Here is a 22,435-nt window from a genome sequence, read left to right on the forward strand (position 1 = left end):
AGACCCCCCGCATTAAGTAGGGGATACTTTTCACCCCCACCCCCTGGCCACATAGGTCTCATCCTACAGCAGGAGAAATAGCTCAGTGGTTTGAGCATTAGCCTGCTAAATCTAGTGTTGTGAGTTCAATCCCTGAGAGGGCCATTAAGGGTCTGGGGCAAAAATCTGTCAGGGATGGTACTTGGTCCTGCTGTGAAGGTGGGGCAGTGGACTCAATGACCTTTCAAGGTCTCTTCCAGCTCTATGAGATATATCTCCATATAATAGTTAAAAAAATCCTGATTTCTGATCATTAGAGACTAGTTTAAGCTCTAAAGCACACTGTGTCTCTCAATACTCTCTTAGTACCTGTCCTGGGCTCTGCATGGTCTGATGAATCAGTCACTAGTAGTACAATCATCCATCTGCCTCCTTAGCATAAGGATTTGGGCAAACAATTGAAACTCCATCTTGCCCAGTTAAATAAGTCTCAACAACACAGGCCTGGAACCAGCCTAGCACTGTAGGATATGCCTGGATCACTGTGAATAGTAGAAAAGATAAGCTGAGAGTTCAGTATGCATTGTAAAACATCACAAAAAATGTGTTGTTTAAGGTCAGGAACAGAGTAGACAGAGAATTGCTGCTTTGATTCTAAGGTGGACTGTAGTGGAATTTTTTTAGGATTGCTGGGTAATTTACTGTTCTGTTTTGCTTTTGGTGTGTATTGGCCTTCATGGATGATGTAAATCATGAACGTTCTTTTCTTCTGCATCTGGTGTTTGTGATCCCTAGACATGATAAAGTTTAAAGCTTAGTGTTTGGATGGTTACCTTCAACTCTGAATGGTTTTGAAATCTGGTGGCCTTTGCTTAGATGAGAAGCAGGCTGGATGAACTACTGTTAGGCTGGTGTGAAGGGATGAAGGTTAGGGAGTTCCCTATTTACTAAAACCCAACACATTTTAGAGCTAAGAGAACTTTCTCAATTCTATTTATTGAAGGAAATAAGCCAAATTTACCCCTGTCATAATGAGGAACAACTTCACTGAAATAGGCTCCTGGGTACTACGGTAATGCAAATAAATAAATAAAATAAATAATAATAAAAGAATTAAGTAAGCAGAGAAATTCCAGCCACGGATGAATTTGGGTAAATGCTTTTCTTGTCTACTAACAAAAGATAGAAATAATTTGAGGCACACTAATATTACTTTCTGCCCTTTCTTTGTAATGCAGAAGTTATGGGTCTGTAGTTTGATATATCACATTGTAAATTGTGAAAATCAATAAACAAAATGTGAAAAATCCCTAAACAATCCAAATTTCAATAAATCAAGTACTCTAGACATAAATTTATTAATCTAACCACAGCATGTTCTGTTTAAAACAGTCCCCTCCTCCTTCATTAAGCAAACATTTTCATAAAATACTTCCCATAGTAATTCATTAGTCTAATAAAATAATATATGAACACCTCAAGCAAGGCAGTTATTGAACAGCTATGCATTTTTAAAAAGTTCATAGCTGCAGTTTGCTTGTTATCAGATTAAGGAACAGCAGATTAGTCAGAAAGAATTGAATTTGGCACTTCTTGTTCCTCTATAAATTTACAAGTAAACAGTGTTTGAATACACAAGGGAACCATTGGATTTAAACAATCATAGTAGCCATTTGTGATGCAGGGCTACAATACCAAAGACCAAATTCTGTTTATTGAAGTGAATGGGACTAAATTTGGCCCAAGTCACTTGCTCATTGAAACTCTTTTTATTCTGTAAATAAGGGTAACAGCAGATTTCTCAGCCAAAGGATAATTCATTATGATTCTTCAGTAGGCAAAAGAATGTTGTACTTTACCAGGACACACAGGGAAATCATATTAAAATTTATTCTATGCTAAAATGAAAAAGATAGAGTCATGGGTTCTGTTTCTGAACCCACTTGTACCAATGTAACTGTTAACTAATTCCACTGAAATCTATAACATTATATAATACTGGTATAAAGCTAGATTGAGATCACAACCAGGCCTGTAAAATACAGTGCAAACTACAGTACAAACTAAATCAGCAAAATTTTGGAACAAATTCAGCACTCCCTCCATATGGCAACAATTTAGGTGTCAGGAACTCAGCTGGCACTGGGCATGGTCACTAGCAACCCAATGAGCTCAGCTGAACCTAATACCCCGCCTCCTCCATCCAAGTGACTATGCTCTCTAATTTAGTCCTAGTAACAACAGAAGGACAGTACTGTTCAATGCATTTTACACCGCAGTTGTGTTAAATCTGCTTCCTGTCCAGCCCTTGCTCCAGGCCTTGCATGTTCTGCTCCAGTCCTAGTCCTGCCTGACGCCCGATTCCTAACTCCTGGCTTTGACCACTGGCTTGTCTCCTGACCAGACTGCTGATTCTGCCATCTGATTCTGCTCCAAGAACTAGGCCAGACTCTGACCAGTAGGTTCCCCCGCCTGCCCCTCAGTGTGTGGTCTCAGGTAACACAGATACAGCCAGCAGGGCCGGCTCCAGGCACCAGCATCCCAAGCAGGTGCTTGGGCTGGCAATCTGCAAGGGGTGGCAGTCTGTGTGTTTTTGCCGTCAAGTAATGCACCAAATTGCCTCTGCGGAGGCTGGGGGCAGTCCATGTGCCATTAGGGTGGCAGGCACGTTTCCGCAGCGGCGGCAATTCGGCAGCAGCTTCTATGTTCAGCTGCTTGGGGCAGCAAAAACAGTAGAGCCTGCCCTGGCAGCCAGCATAACTATTCTAAATTCAATGGCCCATAGTCTGCTTTGTTATTTCAGTGTAAATCCAAACTCCATTGATCTCATAGTAGAGTGGTTCTTGGTTTATTTCAGTATAATGGAGAGCAAAATTTGACTCTGCATGTCTGTACCTGTGTGTGGTGAAACTTGACTATTTCTGTTGTTACCCAATAAAGTATCATTAAAAAAAAACCAACAAACAAACCCCCCACTGTCTTTACCAACTGAATTAAAAGGTCAGTTTGTCAACAGCTCTCTTGTGTGACAGCCACCATCACCATCAGTGAAGCTCCATTGTCCTTTTTTCTAGGCTAGCCATAGTGCCAATGAATAACACATTTTATGTAGATTTTTTTTAACAAATAAAAGGATGGTCTTTAAATGGAGGCCAGAGCCTTCTACATTAGTATCTGAAGCACACTCGTCTTCAGTGTAGTCCTGAGTTGAATGGTGTATGAGATTCCCCAGGAAAACAAAAAATTACACAGGAATAAGGGAGGAAAGAAAAGGCCCAGTACATAAAGTGTTGCATAATACGAGATGGTGGGTTAGCCTCCAGCCCATTATAACCTAGAGCTCCTTAGTTGTTTAACTGGAGCGACACATTTTAGGTGTCAGCTTGCATCTATTGTGTGTTTCAGTAGGACCTATATTGTATGAAACTTTCAAGATGCACATGGAAAAGTGACTGGAGGATGGTCCATTAATATTAGACAAGTAATTTTTTCTTCATTTTTACAGTGATGCAGTTAAATTTTACATCTACAAAAGTTATACCATTCCTAGTGCAGAAGGTCAATACACACTAATATTTGCATTTCAGAGAGATTTTGACATGACAACCATAAGTGAGGAACATATTCCTGAAATCCACTGCTACTCTAGACACTATGAAGGATGTAAAGAAACACAGACATAAATGAAGGGTTGCATATGAGCTTTGTGCCCTGGATGTTCTCAGTGATAACCAGTTATAGATTTCCCTCATGTCTCATCTTCTCTCATGAGTTTCTGGTTTTATCACAATATATTTCCCTGAAAACTTGGAGAAAGACATTGGTATTCTCAGGATAATTTACTGAGCACACAAGTATCATTGTGACAGCTAAAATGGAGAAACTGTCCTTCACTGAGGAACAGATATCACGGTACAGCAACTTCACACTGTTTGACGAGGATAATCTGTTTAGTGTCCTTCTTAGATAGGTTTTTGTTACTCCTAGGTTTCTTTCCACTTCTCCCCAAATGATACAACTGCAGGTACTTTTTCCTGTCTGAAATGATGTATGTGAAAGGATGGCCTTTGTGCTGTTATCCTAGATATCTTGCTAGAGTTTAAGCTATCATCACATGCACTGTCACATGTGGAATGGTACCTAGAACCTTGCTGACAGAGGAGAAACAATTGTAATGCCCAATTCTCAGGGCTAAGGCCATTTAATCAATGTTCAGTTGAATCTTTTCCCTGAAATCTGGGCACTTTGGGCTTTCATGGTGACAAAATGGTAGACTCCATGCCTCCAGAAAGCTATCGGTAGGTCTGGTCCAAAATTTTCTGTCTAAACTATATTTTGGTTTTTTTGACTAAAGGTCTTTTTTTCTGAAAAGTGTGCTTTCTGTGGAAAATTTTGACTTTTTGTTGAACAATTTCAGCCAAAACTCAAATAATTTTAATTTGGAAATATGTCTGCCATGCTCCCTGGGAGTTGTATTTTGCATATCTCCTAGCCCATTCTCCTATATGGGCCAGATTCTCCCACTGGATTACCTCTCCCATGATGCATTCTGGTCATGGACTCACATGAAGCACAGCAGCAGCACACCAAGAGGGAAGGCTATGATGCATCATAGGGGATGTAGTCTGGCCAAGGAGACTGGTTCATAGGGGAAAATGTGGGCATGAGGCACCTGAACTACAATTCCCACAAGACACTGCATTGGCATGTATCTTTCCTTCCCTAATTTTCCTTCTACCGCTGTTCATTTTCCTATGTTATTCTGAAGTCACTCCTATTACATTCAGGGTGTTTATTTAGCATTAGTTCCTTAAGAGTAATGCTCATTCACTGTATCATATACATTTTCCTCTAGCAGTAATGAGAGAGGTGGGAAAGGATTGGCATGATACTGCTTTTTTAATCAGAAAATGAAAATTATATCCTGATTATTAGTTTCACATTGAGGTTTTAAAATTTTTTAAGGTGTCTCAGAATTCTTAGTGTTCTTCTGTACAGCACTATGGCCTTCTGTGAATGCTGCAAATCAAAATACCCTTTTCAGTGTTGCCTCCCAAACATGGGCAAAATAATTCTACAAAAGTACTTAAAGAATGTTATTAAAGTTGAAAAATCAAGCACTCAGAAGCTAGGAAATGTCAGTGTTATGACTGTCCATGTAACTTTAATCCTACTCCCTTGGCATGTGCATTATGATACATTTTTAATTTAATGAGCACATACTATTTTTTTCCACAAGGCTCACCCCTGTGCTAAACTTGATATGGTACCCGTGGGAACCATAAGTTTGAGTTTCTTCTTTTATATTGAAATTATCAATAGAAAATGGAATGCAAGGCCTTGTGGGGGTTGTGGTTTTTCATTTGTATTGAAAAGGTATGTAATTTGCTGTTTAGAAAGACTTTGGATGAGAGAATCAGCCCAGCCCAGCTGTAATATAGGAGTAACAACATGTGTTCCAGTTCATAGTGTGATAGTTCTGGCTAAACATTTGTAAATGGCAGTACTGAAGGCTTTCTTATTGTATAAGAACATAAGAATAGTTATACTAGATCAGATCAATGGTGAACTTATCTAACTGTTTTTTAACCCTGTATCCTGAAATGCCATGCAAGGTTATGACTGCACACATCTATTCACTGTGGGCTTGATTGTCATTTAAACTAAGGCCCTTTTACTCTGCTCTGGCAGTGTAAAGGGCCCTGAAAGTGAGTGGAAATATAACTTACAGAGAACTGTAAAGCAGCGTTAGTGTATCTATCCCTGTATCTATTTTATGTGGATTTTCTGGGCCAAGGTATGCATCCAGACCAGGGAAACTGTGAAATAATAGCAGGGTTAATGGTGCCTCTGATTGCATTATTATAGCCCTGCAGAAGCATGTGATTATTTCAGTTTGTGATCAGTCTTGTATTTTAGTCTTTTTTTCTTAACTAGTTGAATCTCACATTGCGTGCATGTTTATTTCAATGTGCAATCACTTATTTTTTTTCTTTTCATTTTAAAATTACCCAAACAAAGAAATTTCAGTGCAAATACTAGGTTAATGCTTGAGAATTTAAATGCAGAAAAGCCAGAGTATTTAAAATTATGGTTTCCACGCAACAGAAACTGAGCCACAGGACTTTTCTATCACATGTCTCCTTAATGGCATATACAATAATAAAAACATATTCCTTTTGTGCAAAGGCCTCAAGATACAGGACTTGCAGAGAAAATGACTTTGAATTGTTTTCTCTTTTGCATTCAAATTCTCAATCTAGAAGTTGCATGAAACACAGTTGGGTGATTTGGTTGGTTTGTAGTGAATGTTTTATGTAGTTTGCTGTTTGGAAAGCTGCTGGGTTGGGAAATCAGTGTCCGCAAAGGCCAGCAGATCATCCTAGCAATACTGTAACAGCAGTGTGACAGGGTTTATAAACCTCAAACTAAGGCAGAGACAGGGGAAGAGCTAGTGTAGTGGGCCAGAAAGGCCCCACTCCTCAGGCATTGCCTCAGCAATAGGAGTGGAAACTTCTACCAAGACCATCTGGCTGTTAGGATTTTTCTCCGAGACCTTTCCACTCAGTTCCCAAGAAATTAGCTTGAATTTGGACTTCTCAGAGCGTTTTGGTTTTTTTAAAATTGTCGTACAGGAACACTGTGTTGAGGTGATCCAGCTCTAGCATAATGTGGTGCGTATAGGGACCTACCACTGCTCCAAAACACCTAATAATAAATCAGATTATATGCATCTTCTAAAACAGACTAATGCATTCACATTACATTTTACATTGTACCACACTTCATAATTTCCATAATAATTTTTGTAACCAACCCCAGTACTAATCTTCAACTGTCCACAAGCTGCAAAATATGCTAGTAGGCAAAACTGCAGATACCAACTTATCACACATTACGCCTCTTACTATTTCCTTATCTGTTGACTACCTGTTATTTACCAGGCCACTTGTGAATTCATGTTTTGTCCATTGTTAACCCTCTGTTTCCTTACTTCTGTTTTCTCTCCTTGTTCATGCAAGGCTTACAGCTGTAAGATTCCTCTGACATCCTAGACACTCCCCAGGAGGAAGGAAGAACTGTTGGGAAGGGCTCGAGAAGGCTGCAGGCATTGGCCCTAGACTGGGCTGATTTGAAAGTAAAGACCCTAAGTCCACTGTGATCATGCCCTAAACTAAAATGTAATGGTGGGAGGAAGTAGTGTAGGGGAAGGTGGGCAAGTGGGTTGGCTGAATTTAGGCCAGTGCATGCTGCTCCACTTTCAGGGCCCTGGGCCAGAACCTTGTGGAGAGGTCCCCCTAATCACCCTGGAACTATGCCACTGGCTCCAGGAAGGGCAGGGCTAGAGGTTATCATTGAAGAGGCCAGTTCAGCCAAGACCTCATCCAGGGGGCAGGGACACCTTGAACTAACAGAAAGGCTGGAATTGGAGGCCCAGACCAATGGGCCTGCTGGCCAACCAAACCATCCTGCAACAAACTGATAGAAAGAGTTGACTTGGAGGCCTGGACCACTAGGCCTGTTGACTGAACAAACCACTCTACCACAAGCAGTAACAACATGACTTGCAAGCAGTGACTTGCCTGCCTGGTACAAAGGTTGCAGATCTCTCGAGGCATGTAGATAGACTTATGTGTAGTGCTGGGGTGGAGCCGGTGGTTGTGGTACATGTAGGTACCAGTGACATAGGGAAGGGTAGGAAAGACGTCCTGGAGGCCAAATTTAGGCTGCTAGGAAAGAGACTGAAATCCAGGACCTCTATGTTAGCATTCTCAGAAATGCTTCCAGTTCCACGCACGGGGTCAGATAGGCTGGCAGAGCTTCAGAGTCTCAATGTGTGGATGAGATGATGGTGTAGAGAGGAGGGGCTTTGATTTATTAGGAACTGGGGAAACTTTTGGGATAGGGGGAGCCTGTACAGGAAGGATGGGCTCCATCTAAACCAAAGTGGATCCAGACTGCTGGCACTTAACGTTAAAAAGGTTGCAGAGCAGTTTTTAAACTAAGGGATGGGGGAAAGCCGATTGCTGCAGCGGGGCACGTGGATCGGACAGAGACTTCTCTTAGAGGAGAGTCTATTGATAGAAATTCTCTAGGTTCTAGTCAGGAGGAGAGGATGGAAGAGGATAAAGTATGGGCCAGATCAGATGAGAAACATTTACATAAAAAAGAATCTGACACATCAGAAAATGGCAGACAAATAAACAGTGACAAGCTTTTAAAGTGCTTGTACACAAATGCTAGAAGTCTAAATAATCAGGTGGGTGAACTAGAGCAGTGGTTCTCAAAGCCGGTCTGCGCTTGTTCAGGGAAAGTTTGTTTACCTGCCACATCTGCAGGTCCGGCTGATTGCGGCACCCACTGGCCACAGTTCACCACTCCAGGTCAATGGGGGCTGTGGGAAGGGCGGCCAGCACATCCCTCGGCCTGCACTGCTTCCCACAGCCCCCATTGGCCTGGAGCGGCAAACCACCACCAGTGGGAGGTGCTATCGGACAGACCTGACAGGCTTTGAGAACCACTGAACAGGCGTGGTAAAGTGTCCTTCCATGGCGGACAGAATAAGGCTGTCCTCCCCAGAAACCTTTTGCAAAGGCTTTGGGAGTATATCCAGGAGAGCTTCACTGAGATGTCCCTGGAGGATTTCCACTCTATCCCCAGACATGTTAACAGGCTTTTCCAATAGCTGTACTGGCCGAGAATGCATCTCAAGTCTTCAGGGCAAATTAATCATTAAACATGCTTGCTTTTAAACCATGTACAATATTTACAAAGGTACACTAACCAGAGGTGCCTTCGATGCCTTCAAGGTCTGTGAGCCCGCCTTGCGTGGATTGGGAGGGTACTGGGTCCAGGGTGATAAACAGTTCCTGGCGGTTGGGGAAAACATTTTCTCCGCTTCTTTGCTGTGCGCTAAAGGAGGATATTCATATAATAGGCATCACAGAAACCTGACGGAGTGGGGACAATCAATAGGACACAATCATTCCGGAGTACAAAATATATTGAAAGGACAGAACAGGTTGTGCGAGGGGAATGGCACTGTTTGTGAAAGAAAGTGTAGAATCAAATGAAGTACAAATCTTTAATGAATCCACATGTTCCATAAAAACTAGGCAGCAGGAGGAACACAGACAGCCGCTACAGCCCCTGTGTGACCAACTGCCCTCCTCCCCAAGTTCCATAGCCTCCTTACCCAGACACCCAAGAACACGGAGTGGGGGGCCTCCGGCCACCCAACCGCTCCACCCCAGAGGACTGCCCAAGCAACAGAAAGCTGGCATTCAATAATTTTGAAGTGCACTGTGGCCTTGTCCTTCCCTCCTCCACCATTGCACCCATTGCTCTCTCCTCTTTCATCATCTTTAAGTGCTCCTTTTGTATCTTGATTGTCCAGAGGCCCCACCGGTTGTTTAGCAGGCTTCCTCCTTCTGGTGCACTTAAAAACATTTTGTTATTACCTTTTGAGTTTTTGGCTAGCTGTTCTTCAAACTCCTTTTTGGCATTTCTTATTACATTTTTACACTTAATTTGACAGTGTTTATACTCCTTACTATTTAACTCACTAGAATTTGACTTCCACCTTTTAAAAGATGCCTTTTTATCTTCCCAATACAGGAATCTTAAATGTTGTTGTATTATGGTCACTATTTCCAAGCAGTCCTGTTAGAGTTACCTCTTGGATCAGATCCTGCGCTCCACTCAGAACTAGATCAAGAATTGCCTCTTCCCTTGTGGGTTCCTATACCAGGTGCTCCAAGAAGCAGTCATTTAAAATATTGAGAAATTTTGTCTCTGCATTTTGTCCTTAGGTGACGTACCCAGTCAATATTGAAATCCCCCACTATTATCAAGTTCTCTGCATATATTTACACTGTTAAAGATTATGCCATTGTCAAATGTTAACTACACCTCTTGATTTCTTTTATTCATCTCAATTACTGATAGTAAAGTGTATATATTTAGTGTATAAAATGAAACCATGTATGGCAATTTAAAATATTATATGGATTTGTGGTGGAATGTCTGGACTCCAGTAATAATCTAATAACCCTTGTGACTCTTTCTCATCTCATCTCAATGTTCTTTGAATTCAAGCTTTGTCTTAAATACTGCATTTGCAATTTAAGCAGTGTGTGTGCGTCATTCATGCTGCCATTGCTGTTTGCAACTTAAAGTTACACTAGAATGATAGAATGATTCTGTATTCTTTGACTGAAGGAAATATCATCTTCCTTTTTTCTTATAATGCTTTTTTATTGTTTGTTTTCCAAAATACTTCATACTTGACCTTAAAAGGGAAGAAAAACAGCATAAGTTTTAAAACTGGCAATAAAAAGTTACATTCTTATTTTGCATTTAAACCTATAGGGAATACATCTTGCTTTAAGTTTATTATCATGCTGAGCCTCATACAATTCAGGCTGACTCTGGCTGCTACAGTTCAGTGTGTCTCAATAACAGAAAATAGATGTAAGTGTACTTTGACCTACTTCGCTCTTTTTATCTCAAAGTTTAAAAAGTACTCATAGATTTTCAGGGGAGTTCAGAACAAATAGGTCAATAGAAGAACAATCATAAAAGTAAGATTTTCCCATTGAAGGTACCTTTTTTGTAATTGAGTATAAGGAATAAGATCATTACAGATCTTGATTTTGTTTTTTTGCAGTACTATTTTGCAAGGGCTTTTGATTTATACTGTTTATCTTGTATAATTAAATCTGCCTTGAACAATTACAATCGAGCAGTAGGATAAGAGATTGGAAGAACATGAACAGTCTATATAAATGTGTACTGTAAATGTCTCTATATGTATATGTATGAATGTCTATATAAATAATCTGAGAAATCACATAAGCATGTTTTTTAAAAAATCTGTTTAAAATAAATCTACATCAGAGGTTCTTATTCAGAGTGTAGACCACATGGTCAGAGTGAGACTGTCTTGTGTACCACTTCCCCTCCCATTCATAAACTGTGCTGACCTCAGCTGCTTTCATTCATAATCACATAACATCCTTGCAGCAACTGGCTTACATGGAAAAGAGTTTAATGTACTTTTGAGCTTGTTTTATTCCACTATAATGTGAAAACAAGGAGGAACCAGCACCATGCCATCAGCCGCTCCCCATAGACCACATTTTGAGAACTGCTAACTTAGTCCTCAATCCTGTGTGGCCCCAGAGGTTCACCTGCATATAGCTCATCATAGACTGGGAGCCTTAGAATATTAAGTATCAGAGGGGTAGCCGTGTTAGTCTGGATCTGTAAAAGCAGCAACGAATCATGTGGCACCTTATAGACTAACACAGTAAAGGAATATTTTAAAATCAAACTTTTCACTACTTGTGCTGTTTATTTCAGTTTTCTGTTTTTTCTCTGTTTGGACAATAATAAAATAATTGGGTTTAGAGAATAGACAATTTCTAAATCAAACTTCATATTTTTGTTGCTATAAACTAGCCCAGTGCTATTTGGGATGAGATCACTGCAAGGGTATGTTTGTTTAAAAAAAGAAAAAAAGTCCTTTAAATATTTCATGTTAACTATTCTTCTGTTTGTCTTAGCTCTCTTAGCTTGTTTTAACAGTTTTGGGAACCAAATTTAACCTGTCTTCTTTTAAAGTGTTGTTTCAACTGGTTTTAGCAAAGGGAAATCATGCCTCACAAATCTACTAGAATTCTTTGAGGGGGACCAAGCAGATGGACCAAGAGGATCCAGTGGATATAGTGTACTTAGATTTTCAGAAAGCCTTTGACAAGGTCCCTCATCAAAGGCTTTTGTGCAAAGTGTGCTACGGGATAAGAGGGAAGGTGCTCTCATGGATTGGTAATTGGTTAAAAGATAGGAAACAAAGGGTAGGTATACATGGTCAGTTTTCAGGGTGGAGAGAGGTCCCTCAGGGGTCTGTTCTGGGACCAGTCCTATTCAACATATTCATAAATGATCTGGAAAAGGGGGTAAACAGTGAGATGGCGAAATTTGCAGATGATACAAAATTACTAAAGATAGTTAAGGCCCAGGCAGACTGTGAAGAGCTACAAAAGGATCTCTCAAAACTTGGTGACTGGGCAACAAAATGGCAGATGAAATTTAATGTTGATAACTGCAAAGTAATGCACATTGGAAAGCATTATCCCAACTATACATATAAAATGATGGGGTCTAAATTAGCTGTTACCACTCAAGAAAGAGTTCTGGGCATCATTGTGGTTAGTTCTCTGAAAACATCCACTCAATGTGCAACGGTGGACAAAAAAGCAAACAGAATGCTGTGAATAATTAAGAAAAGGCTAGATAATAGGACAGAAAATATCATATGCCCACATCTTGAATACTGTGCGCAGATGTGGTTGCCTCATCTCGAAAAAGATCTATTGGAATTGAAAAGGTTCATAAAAGGGCAACACAAATGATTAGGGGTCTGGAATGGCTTCCGTATGAGGAGAGATTAATAAGACTGGGACTTTTCAGCTCGGAAAAGAGACAGCTAAGGGGAGATATGATTGAGGTCTATAAAATCATGATTGGTATAGAGAAAGTAGATAGGAAGTGTTGTTTACTACTTCTCATAACTCAGGAACTAGGGGTCACCAAATGAAATTAATAGGCAGTATTAAAAGGAAATATTTTTTCACACAACGCACAGTCAACCTGTGGAACTCCTTGCCAGAGGATGTTGTGAAGGCCAAGACCATGTTCAAAAAAGAACTACCTAAATTCATGGAGGATAGGCTATTAGCCAGGATGGGCAGAAATGGTGTCCCTAGCCTCTGTTTGCCAGAAGCTGGGAATGAGTGACAGGGCATGGATCACTTGATGATTACCTGTTCTGTTCATTCCCTGTGGGGCACTTGGCACTGGCCACTATCAGAAGACAGGATACTGGGCTAGATGGACCCTTGGTCTGACCCAGTAGGGCTGTTCTTATGTTCATATGCTCAACTATCCAGTGGACTTTATTATCTTCATGACTCCATAATTTCATTCTTACAAACTTTAGAAACTTTTTGGATAGTCTCATGGAATCAGCAAACTGCATAAGCTATTAATTTCAGGGCTTCAGGCTTATAAACTCTACGCTCATGCTAAGAACCTTCAGGAGCCATTCTTCTCAGACTCATGGTTCGTTTTATGTTTAGCATTGGCAAGCAGGCAGGTTTTGTAATCTCCAGGAGTTCATTTTAGAGTTCACAAAGAACTGGAGAATTCTATAATCATTGCAATTGTATGCACACACCATAATCTCTCCACCACCAAGTGTTACCATACAGTCCCTGAAATCTAATAACTAGATAGTGATCAAACCAGCAGACAAAAGGGACACCAATGTAGTCCTCAACTGTGATGACTACAATAATGAGGCCAACTGATAATTCTCTGACACCACTTACTATAAAGAACTCAGAGAAGACACCGCACCACAATTTACCCAGGAGCTTAAGGACATCATCAAATCCTTCCCCAAACAACTCAAAGAGAAACTCTACAAACTCATGCCCCAGAAACTCACCCCAGGGACCTTGTACACAGGGTTGCTGGAACAATATTTATAGCGGGGGTGCTAAGAATCATTGAACCAAACTGTAAATCTTGTATATAATGGAAACCACTTCAAGCCAGGGGGTGCGGCAGCACCCCCAGCACTCTTAGTTCCAGCACCTATGCTTCTACATGCTTCCCAAGATACACAGAGAAAAGAACCCAAACAGACCCATCATATTTGGCCACGGCACTCTTACTGAAGGATTATTAGGACTCCTAGCAACCATCCTCAAACCACTGACCAGATAAAGGACTCCAGCACAAAACTGACTTCCTCCAGAAATTCCAAAATGTTAACAACTTCCCTCAGAGCACCATCCTTGCCACTATGGATGTCACTTCTCTACATACCACCATCCCTCACAATGATGGCATAGCTGCTTGCCTCAAATATTTACAAGACAATGGACAACCCTCATATAGCTACCTCAGACAATCACTACGCTCCCAAATGAACTGACACAGCAAAATGATAAAAGACAAAAACACCCTATCACCTGTGGGTGAACACTTTTCACAAAGTGGTCGCTCGATATCTGATCTATCAGTCCTCATCCTCAAAGGAAACCTGCACAACACTTTCAAAAAACAAGCCTGGGAACTTAAATCCATAACTCCGCTAGACACTAAAAATCATGGACTGAATAGAGAAACTGGATTTGTGGCTTATTACAACAATCTGTAACCCACTATCCCCCTCTTTTTGTCTTATGGCTGCAGAGGTGTTAATGGGCCAATCTACTTTGAGTGGTCCCTTTAGAGCAATGTTTCTCAAATGCCACCACCGGGGGATTTCCCTGCGGCCACGACAGCCTCCTGGGCAGTGATGAGGGGGATAAGCATTGGTCCCTCACCCTCCTTCCCTGTTGCTCCTGGATGCACTGCCCTGCACTGCCTCTGGAGATAGATGAGGCAAATTGCTGAAGGAGCAAGGTGAGTTCTTTACCGAGGGGGGAAGGGGGTTTAGTGAGGCTCAGGCTTCAGCCCTGAGGTGGTTGGGCAACAGGGACTCAGGGGGCCTAGTTGACCAAGGCTCCAGCCATGGGGCTTTGGATGCCAACACCCAGAACTGGGTCTGGGGTTTCAGGCACTGACCCCCTGCTTTGGCCACGTGGCCCTGGCCTTCAGCTATGGGGTTTCAGGCTCCAACCCTGGCCATGCAGTGGTGAGCTCCAGTCTCTTGCTGTGGCTGTGTGGAGCCAAACCCCAACCCTGGGAGCCAATCAGCAGCAGTGGGCACTGACCCCGGCTCCAGCAGGTGCTGGCCCAGGGCACTGACCTCCAGCCCCAGGTGCTGATGCTTAGCTCCGACCACATGGCTGCAGCGGGGCTGCCCCATCCATCACTCCTGTTCTCCGCTCTTTTCCCCACCCCAACATCTATCCTCCCTGACCCCTGCTGCCTCATATCCCACCCCTCTATCCATCTCTTAATTTACCAGGACTTGCCGTGAAAAGCGATATTAACAAAGATACAAATATCACTTTCACAGCATTATTTTTATTATTGAGTCTTCCAAAAACCCCACTTCTACATAAATAAATTACAATGATCTGGATGTGTATACATGCATATTTATTTGTTTTTCCTAAAGTTATTAAGTGTTTTAGAAAAAGGTTGGTGGCCACACTCTGAAGCCACCAAAAATTTGTTGAGAACCCCTGCTTTAGAATATGCGCTAACTACTTCTGCTAAACCTTGCATTTCGTTGTCACACTCAAAGTAGCTTTCCTAGACCTAAAGAAGAGCTCTGTTTGGCTCAAAAGCTTGTCTCTCTCACCAACAGAAGTTGGTCCAATAAATGATATTACCTCACCCACTTTGTCTGGCTAATAACCTTTGCATGTCTCTTATTTCAATGCTTTCAGGACTTTACAAGCTCTACCAGGAAGCTGATGAACCTTTTAACTCACAATTGTTTGATATATAAGGGATTCATAACAAATATAAGTCACCATGATTTATGGCTCTTGTAAGATCTAACAAAAAGGTGATAGGCGCTCATATGAGTTACAGGCCTGGTGTACACTACGCATTTATACCGATTTTAGCAGAGTTAAACCGATTTAATGCTGCACCTGTCCACACAATGAGGCCCTTTATATCGATATAAAGGGCTCTTTAAACCCGTTTCTGTACTCCTCCCCGACAAGAGGAGTAGGGCTGAAATCGGTATTACCATATCGGATTAGGGTTAGTGTGGCCACAAATCAACGGTATTGGCCTCCGGGCAGTATCCCACAGTGCACCACTGTGACCACTCTGGACAGCAATCTGAACTCGGATGCACTGGCCAGGTAGACAAGAAAAGCCTCGTGAACTTTTGAATTTCATTTCCTGTTTGGCCAGCGTGGAGAGCTCACCAGCATAGGTGACCACACAGAACTCATCAGCACAGGTAACAGTACAGTCTCCTGAGAATCGGAAAAAAGCCCCAGCATGGACCGCACGGGAGGTACTGGATCTGATCGCTATATGGGGAGAGGATTCTGTGCTAACAGAACTCCATTCCAAAAGACAAAATGAAAAAACATTTGAAAAAATTTCCAAGGCTGTGATGGAGAAAGGCCACACCAGGGACTCAGTGCAGTGCAGAGTGAAAGTTAAGGAGCCCAGACAAGCCTACCAGAAAACCAAAGAAGCAAACGGAAGGTCTGGGGCAGGGCCAAAAACATGCCGCTTCTAAGCTGAGCTGCATGCAATTCTAGGGGGGTCTGCCACCACTACCTCACCCCTGTCCGTGGATTCTGAGGTGGGAGTGGTAATCTCAGCCATGGCTGAGGATTCTGTGGACAGGGAAGATGAAGAGGAGGACGAGCTTGCAGAGAGCACACAGCACTCCGTTCTCCCCAACAGCCAGGAGCTTTTTCTCACCCAGACAGAATTACCCTCCCAGCCCTCCCAAGCCAGTAGCCCAGACAATGAAGCCATGGAAGCGACCTCTGGTGAGTGTGCTTTTGTAAATATAAAACATGGTTTAAATGCAAGCGTTTTTTAATGACTGATTTGCCCTGAGGACTTGATGCATTCGCGGCCAGTACAGTTATTGGAAAAGTTTGTTAACATGCCTGGGGATGGAGCGGAAATCCTCCAGGGACATCTCCTGGAGGTACTCCAAAAGCCTTTGCAGAAGGTTTCTGACAAGGCAGCGTTATTCCGTCCACCATGGTAGGACACTTGACCACGCCATGCATGTAGCAAGTAATCTGGTATCATTGCATGACAAAGCCTAGCTGCCTATGGTCCCGGTGATTGCTGGCATTCAAGCAACATCCGTTCTTTATCTTGCTGTTATCCTTAGGAGAGTGATATCGTTCATGGTAACCTGGTTGAAATTCAGGAATTTAATTAAGGGGACAGAGATGGCCATTCCTACTGGGCTGTTTGCCTGCTGCTTAAAAGAAATCCTTCCTTGCAGGTAGCCAAGCTGGGGGAGGGGAGGGAGGGGAATGGTGCTGAGCTTTTTTGCGTTTGGCTAGCAGGGATCTTCCCTGCTACCAGCCACACGATGAGGGGGGAAAGGGGGTGATTAGCAGTGATCTTCCATGATACCAGCCATGCGGTGGGGGGAGGGGTAAAGCGATCATCCCAGAGAATTGGATGCGGGGGTGGTTTCTGCTGCTGCATGTTAACAGGAAAGAAGCAGCACTGAATGGGATTTGCTTGGTATTTGGGAAAGGAGGGCACTGTGTATATGAAGGCTGCAGAAGCCTAAAGACAATGGCTTACCATGGCTGCATGCAAGCCGAATTCTGCTGCCCGGACCTGCATCTGTGAGATCTCTAGCACCAGAGCCACAGGCACTCAATATTAAGATGCAAAATGCAGCCTTGTAGTGAAATCACATGTGCTATGTAAGGTGAATAGTGTTGTTCACTGTGAAAGAGTATAAGTATTGTTCTGTAAAATGTGATCTTTTTAAATACTTCTCTCCCTTTTTTACCTGCCTCATGCAGCTGCAAATTTTTCAAGCCTCCCTACTCCATCCTGAAGGCTATCGCAGATAAGGCGGAGGAAAAAAAAGAAGCGAGACAAAATGTTCTTGGAAATCATGGAAGTAACCTGCAATGATAGAGCTCATCTGAATGAGTGGAAGGACGTGGTATCAAATTACAGGAAAGATGCCAGTGAACATGAGGACAGGAGGGACGCTTGAGATGAGAGGTGGCGCCTGGAAGATCAGAGGTGTAGGCAGGAAGATATGCGGTGGCGGGATGCAATGCTGGGGCCGCTGCGTGATCAAACTGACATCCTCTGACGTCTGGTGGAGCTTCAGGAACAGCAGCAGGGTCACAGAGTGCTGCTGCAGCCCCCGTGTAACCACCCTCACCACTCACCATGTTCCATATCTTCTTCACCCAGACTTGTAAGAACACGTGGGGGAAGGCTTCGTGCACCCGCCCACTCCACCCCTGTAGACAGCCCAACCAAAAGGCTGTCATTACTTTGAAATATTTTTAGTGGCCTTTTCCTTCCTTCCTATCCTCCTCCCAAACCACACCCGGGATACCTTGTCAGTTCTCTCCTTTTTATAATGACTTTTTAATAAAGAATACATGATTTTTAAATGATAGTGACTTTATTTCCTTAAGCAAGCTGTCATCAAAGGGGGAGGATGGGTTGCTTACAGAGAACGAGTCAATCAAGGGGGGAGTTCATCAAGGGGAAACAAACACAACAGTCACACCTTACCCTGGCCCGTGATGAAACTCGTTTTCAAAGCTTCTCTGATGCGCACCACTTCATGGTGTGCTCTTCTAATCGCCCTGGTGTCTGGCTGCGTGTAATCAGCGGCCAGGTGATTTGCCTCAGCCTCCCACCCCTCCGTAAAGGTCTCCCTCTTACTGTCACAGAGATTGTGGAGCACACAGCAAGCAGCAATAACAATGGGCACATTGGTTTGACTGAGGTCTGAGCGAGTCAGTAATGTGCGCCAGCGTGCCTTTAAATGTCCAAATGCACATTCTACCACCATTCTGCACTTGCTCAGCCTGTAGTTGAACAGCTCCTGACTACTGTCCAGGCTGCCTGTGTATGGCTTCATGAGCCATGGTATCAAGGGGTAGGCTGGGTCACCCAGGATAACTACAGGCATTTCAACATCCCCAACTGTTGTTTTCTGGTCTGGGAAGTAATTCCCTTGCTGGAGCCATTTAAACAGAGTAGTGTTCCTGAAGACGCGAGCGTCATGAACCCTTCCTGGCCATCCCACGTGGATGTTGGTGAAATGTCCCTTGTGATCCACCAGTGCTTGAAGCACCTGAAAAGTACCCCTTGCGGTTTACGTACTGGGTGCCCTGGTGCTCCGGTGCCAAGACAGAGATATGGGTTCCATCTATCGCCCCCCCACAGTTAGGGAATCCCATTGCAGCAAAGCCATCCACTATGACCTGCATGTTTCCCAGAGTCACAAGCTTTCTTAGCAGCGGCTTAATGATTGCTTTGGCTACTTGCATCACAGCAGCCCCCACAGTAGATTTTCCCACTCCAAATTGATTCCCGACTGACCGGTAGCTGTCTGGCGTTGCAAGCTTCCAGAGGGCTATTGCCATTCGCTTCTCAACTGTGAGGGCTGCTCTCATCTTGGTATTATGGCGTTTCAGGGCAGGGGAAAGCAAGTCACAAAGTTTCATGAAAGTGCCCTTATGAATGCAAAAGTTTCGCAGCCACTGTGAATCATCCCAAACCTGCAAAACTATGCGGTCCCACCAGTCTGTGCTTGTTTCCCGGGCCCAAAATCGGCGTTCAATGGCTAGAACCTGCCCCATTACCAGCAGGATCTCCAAAGCTCAGGGACCCGCGGTTTGAGAGAATTCTGTGTCCATGGCCTCATCACTCTCGTTGCCGCGCTGCCGTAGCCACCTCCTCTTCGCCTGGCTTTGCAGGTCCTGGTTCAGCATAGGCTGCATGAGAATGCGCGAGGTGTTTACAACGTCCACGATTGCGGTCTTGATCTGAGCAGGGTCCATGCTTGCTGTGCTATGGCGTTTGCACAGTTCACCCAGGAAAAAAGGTGCGAAATGGTTGTCTGCTGCTTTCACGGAGGGAGGGGTGAGGCTGTACCCAGAACCACCCACGACAATGTTTTTTGCCCCATCAGGCACTGGGATCTCAACCCAGAATTCCAAGGGGTGGGGGGGACTGTGGGAACTATGGGATAGCTACGGGATAGCTACCCACAGTGCAATGCTCTGGAAATCGACGCTAGCCTCGGTACATGGACACACACTGCCGAATAAATGTGCTTAGTGTGGCCACGTGCACTCCACTTTATACAATCTGTTTTACGAAACCGGTTTATGTAAAATTGGAATAATCCCGTAATGTAGACATACCCACAGTCTCCACTGGATTCTTGGAAGGCTGGCAGAAATAGTAAAATCTGCCATCAGGACCTATAAAGTGTTGGTTGGGGGGGCGCTTACAAACACTACAAGCCATAAAAAAAAGGGTTTGTGGGATATTACAATACATATGTAGCAGTCTCAGAGTTTATCAGTAATACAAGGTGCCTGATGGAGACTAAAAATTGCATGAAGTGAGGTTATGCATAGATGCTCTCTCTTGACTATTTTTGCAAGTTTACACATATTGGGGTAGTCAAAATATCCCAAGGTCCAAGCAGGCCAATAACTGCACTGAATTATACTGTGGAAGTTACAAGCTCTGGCAGCTCTGCCTCTGAAGCTTCTAACTGCTGCAAACCACAGTTCTTTCACATATGGCACTTATGACTTCTCAGCTGTGCAAATGGAGCTTATCAGTGTCATGAATTGCAGCTGTAGAAGCAAAGCCAGCACAGTTTCTAAGTTCCATGATCTGTAATTTTTCCTCTCCTAGAACTTACAAACTGAAGCAGCTCTGTAAGTACTTTCAACCATATATTTTTCTCTCTGCTTTTGAGATGACCTCTAAAGCATTGTGAAATGTAAAAAGTGGAGAGTAATGGTCTGATACAGCTTCCATTAGTATTTATGGAACCCCCCCCCTTTGACTTCTGTGGGTGCTGGATTAAGCTGTAAGTGTTATGATCATAGATATTTCTCTCATAGGATACACAAGTAAATTCCTTTGTAACCCTGGCAAGCTATAGCCCTTTGTATCAGTGAGTTTACAACCTCTGCATATCTTTATTGTTGCTCCTAATGTCTGCAGGACACTTCATAGAAATTCTACTATCCTGTGAAATTCCCACATAATGAAAGTTCTATATTTGACCTCTAATAATGTGATTATTCCCTCAAGTTACACTTCAGTAAAAATAGTCCTGCATATCAGTTGCCACTGAGAACTACCATAAAAGGAAATGAGAAGTTTTTAGAACAAGCTTTTAAATTACGAATTGACAAAAATCATTAGACTTTTCAAAAGGCAAAAAACAACTATTTTCTTGTCTCTTATTTCAAAAGCTCCTTGTTCAATTAAACTCAAACTTGCCACTAAATAAAAAAGACTGTTTTTCAAAAGGATTTAAGGAAATTATGCTAGTAATGATTATTTTTCATGTCAAGTTACATTTCTACCTATTGCTTCACTATCCTGGCTGCTAGTGTGTTTATATAGGTTTTGTTGTTACTTATTAATGGTGACTTCAGCTATATGACAGGCCTTTCCCAAAAATTTTAGAATATAATTCCTGCTTCAAGGAGCTCATGGTATTTTTATTGTCCTCTGATTTAAGAGGAGTTGTTCTTGGTTGATGTTAATTGCAAGAATATACATTTCTGATTATTTCTGGGGGAGAAAGATGAAAAAATCAACAGAAAATTCCACTTCCACATTATCTCTTGATCTGCAAAAGAAACTCATGTGGAGGTAAATTGCTAAAGTTTAACAGAGCACCCATCTCTATTGCAGAACTCAATACACCCAAAATTTAATGTCCAGAGAAATAGACCATTCTAATGGATAAAAATTGTTAGTATTAATATATGTATTACAGCAACTCCTAGAGGTACCAATGAAGATTAAGCACACATTGTGAAAGGTGCTTGCCACAGGATTTACTGTCCCTTTCAGGACAAGCCTGGGTCTGTATGTCTCTGCTTCAAGTTTTGGTCCCATAAAGACAGATCTTCTGTGAGTTGCAATCTGCAGAGGCTCACCGGATTGTAAAGTAAGCCGGCTGAGAAATGGGTGCAGCACTATATAAACCAAGCTTTGTGCCCTCCACAGTGGTCTGCTGCCTGTAGGCTACATTCCATCTGCTATAACTATTGCTGGTTCCCTGTCAGTAGCAGGGTGTGTCTTTGCTCAGCTCTTAGTCCTTTGGTGCTAGCTCCTAGGCAGCCTCAAAGGAAGATAGGCAGTGGATGAAGCTGGCCTGGGAGAAGGCAAGCCAGCCCTCTGTGGTTAGGGTTCCAGGGCTGGAACCTGCAATACATTGTTCTCACTTAGAGATGGTATGGACAGCTCTGTGGTCCAGGGCTGAGGAACTGTGTGTGCTCTGCACTGAGAAGCAAAGGAAGAATGAACTGTTTGGCTTGGGGTGACCAAGAAATTGTCTAGCCTGGTGAGCCCTCCCTGAGGGGGTGAAGGCTTTGGCCTGGGGAGGGTCAAAGTTGTATCTGTATGCTTTGGACTTCATTTACTCTGGGAGGGGAAGGCTTGTTTGCTTTAGCTGGAGGGCCAAAGCAGTAAAACCACTGACCCGCTGAAGAACCCAGCTATCTGAGAGCAAGGGAAACCAAGGCAGATTACCTGTCATGAGGTGAGCTGACACTATTGTAGTGCTGTACATACTCATATTGGCAGTGTTTTAAATGTGGCAGTGGAGTTGCAAAAGTTTGCTTCTTAACTCTTGTTTTGAGAAGTGACATGCCTAAAGTGTGTGAATGGTACATTCCAGGTTATTTTATCTGTAAAAGTTCTGCTGAAAGTCCTGCCATGGTGTTTTCAGCCGTAGGGTTAA

At 42.9% G+C, this 22,435-nt stretch overlaps 1 protein-coding gene across 2 annotated transcripts in view; it reads right to left on the reverse strand.

Annotated features, from left to right (window-relative positions):
- LOC115657462 (carboxypeptidase B-like) overlaps positions 1-22,435 on the reverse strand; it is a 122,423-nt gene that overhangs the window by 36,158 nt on the left and 63,830 nt on the right. Inside the window, exon 1 of one of the 2 annotated variants that reach the window (XM_030575352.1) lies at positions 8,765-8,893. The exons of the other annotated variant lie outside the window; for it this stretch is intronic. The gene's annotated coding sequence lies outside the window, so the exon portion shown is untranslated. Of the gene's footprint in view, positions 1-8,764; positions 8,894-22,435 lie in introns of those variants that run through there. 2 annotated transcript variants of the gene reach the window in all.

The sequence above is a fragment of the Gopherus evgoodei genome, chromosome 9, assembly GCF_007399415.2.
Source record: "Gopherus evgoodei ecotype Sinaloan lineage chromosome 9, rGopEvg1_v1.p, whole genome shotgun sequence".
Classification (NCBI taxonomy): Eukaryota; Metazoa; Chordata; order Testudines; family Testudinidae; genus Gopherus; species Gopherus evgoodei.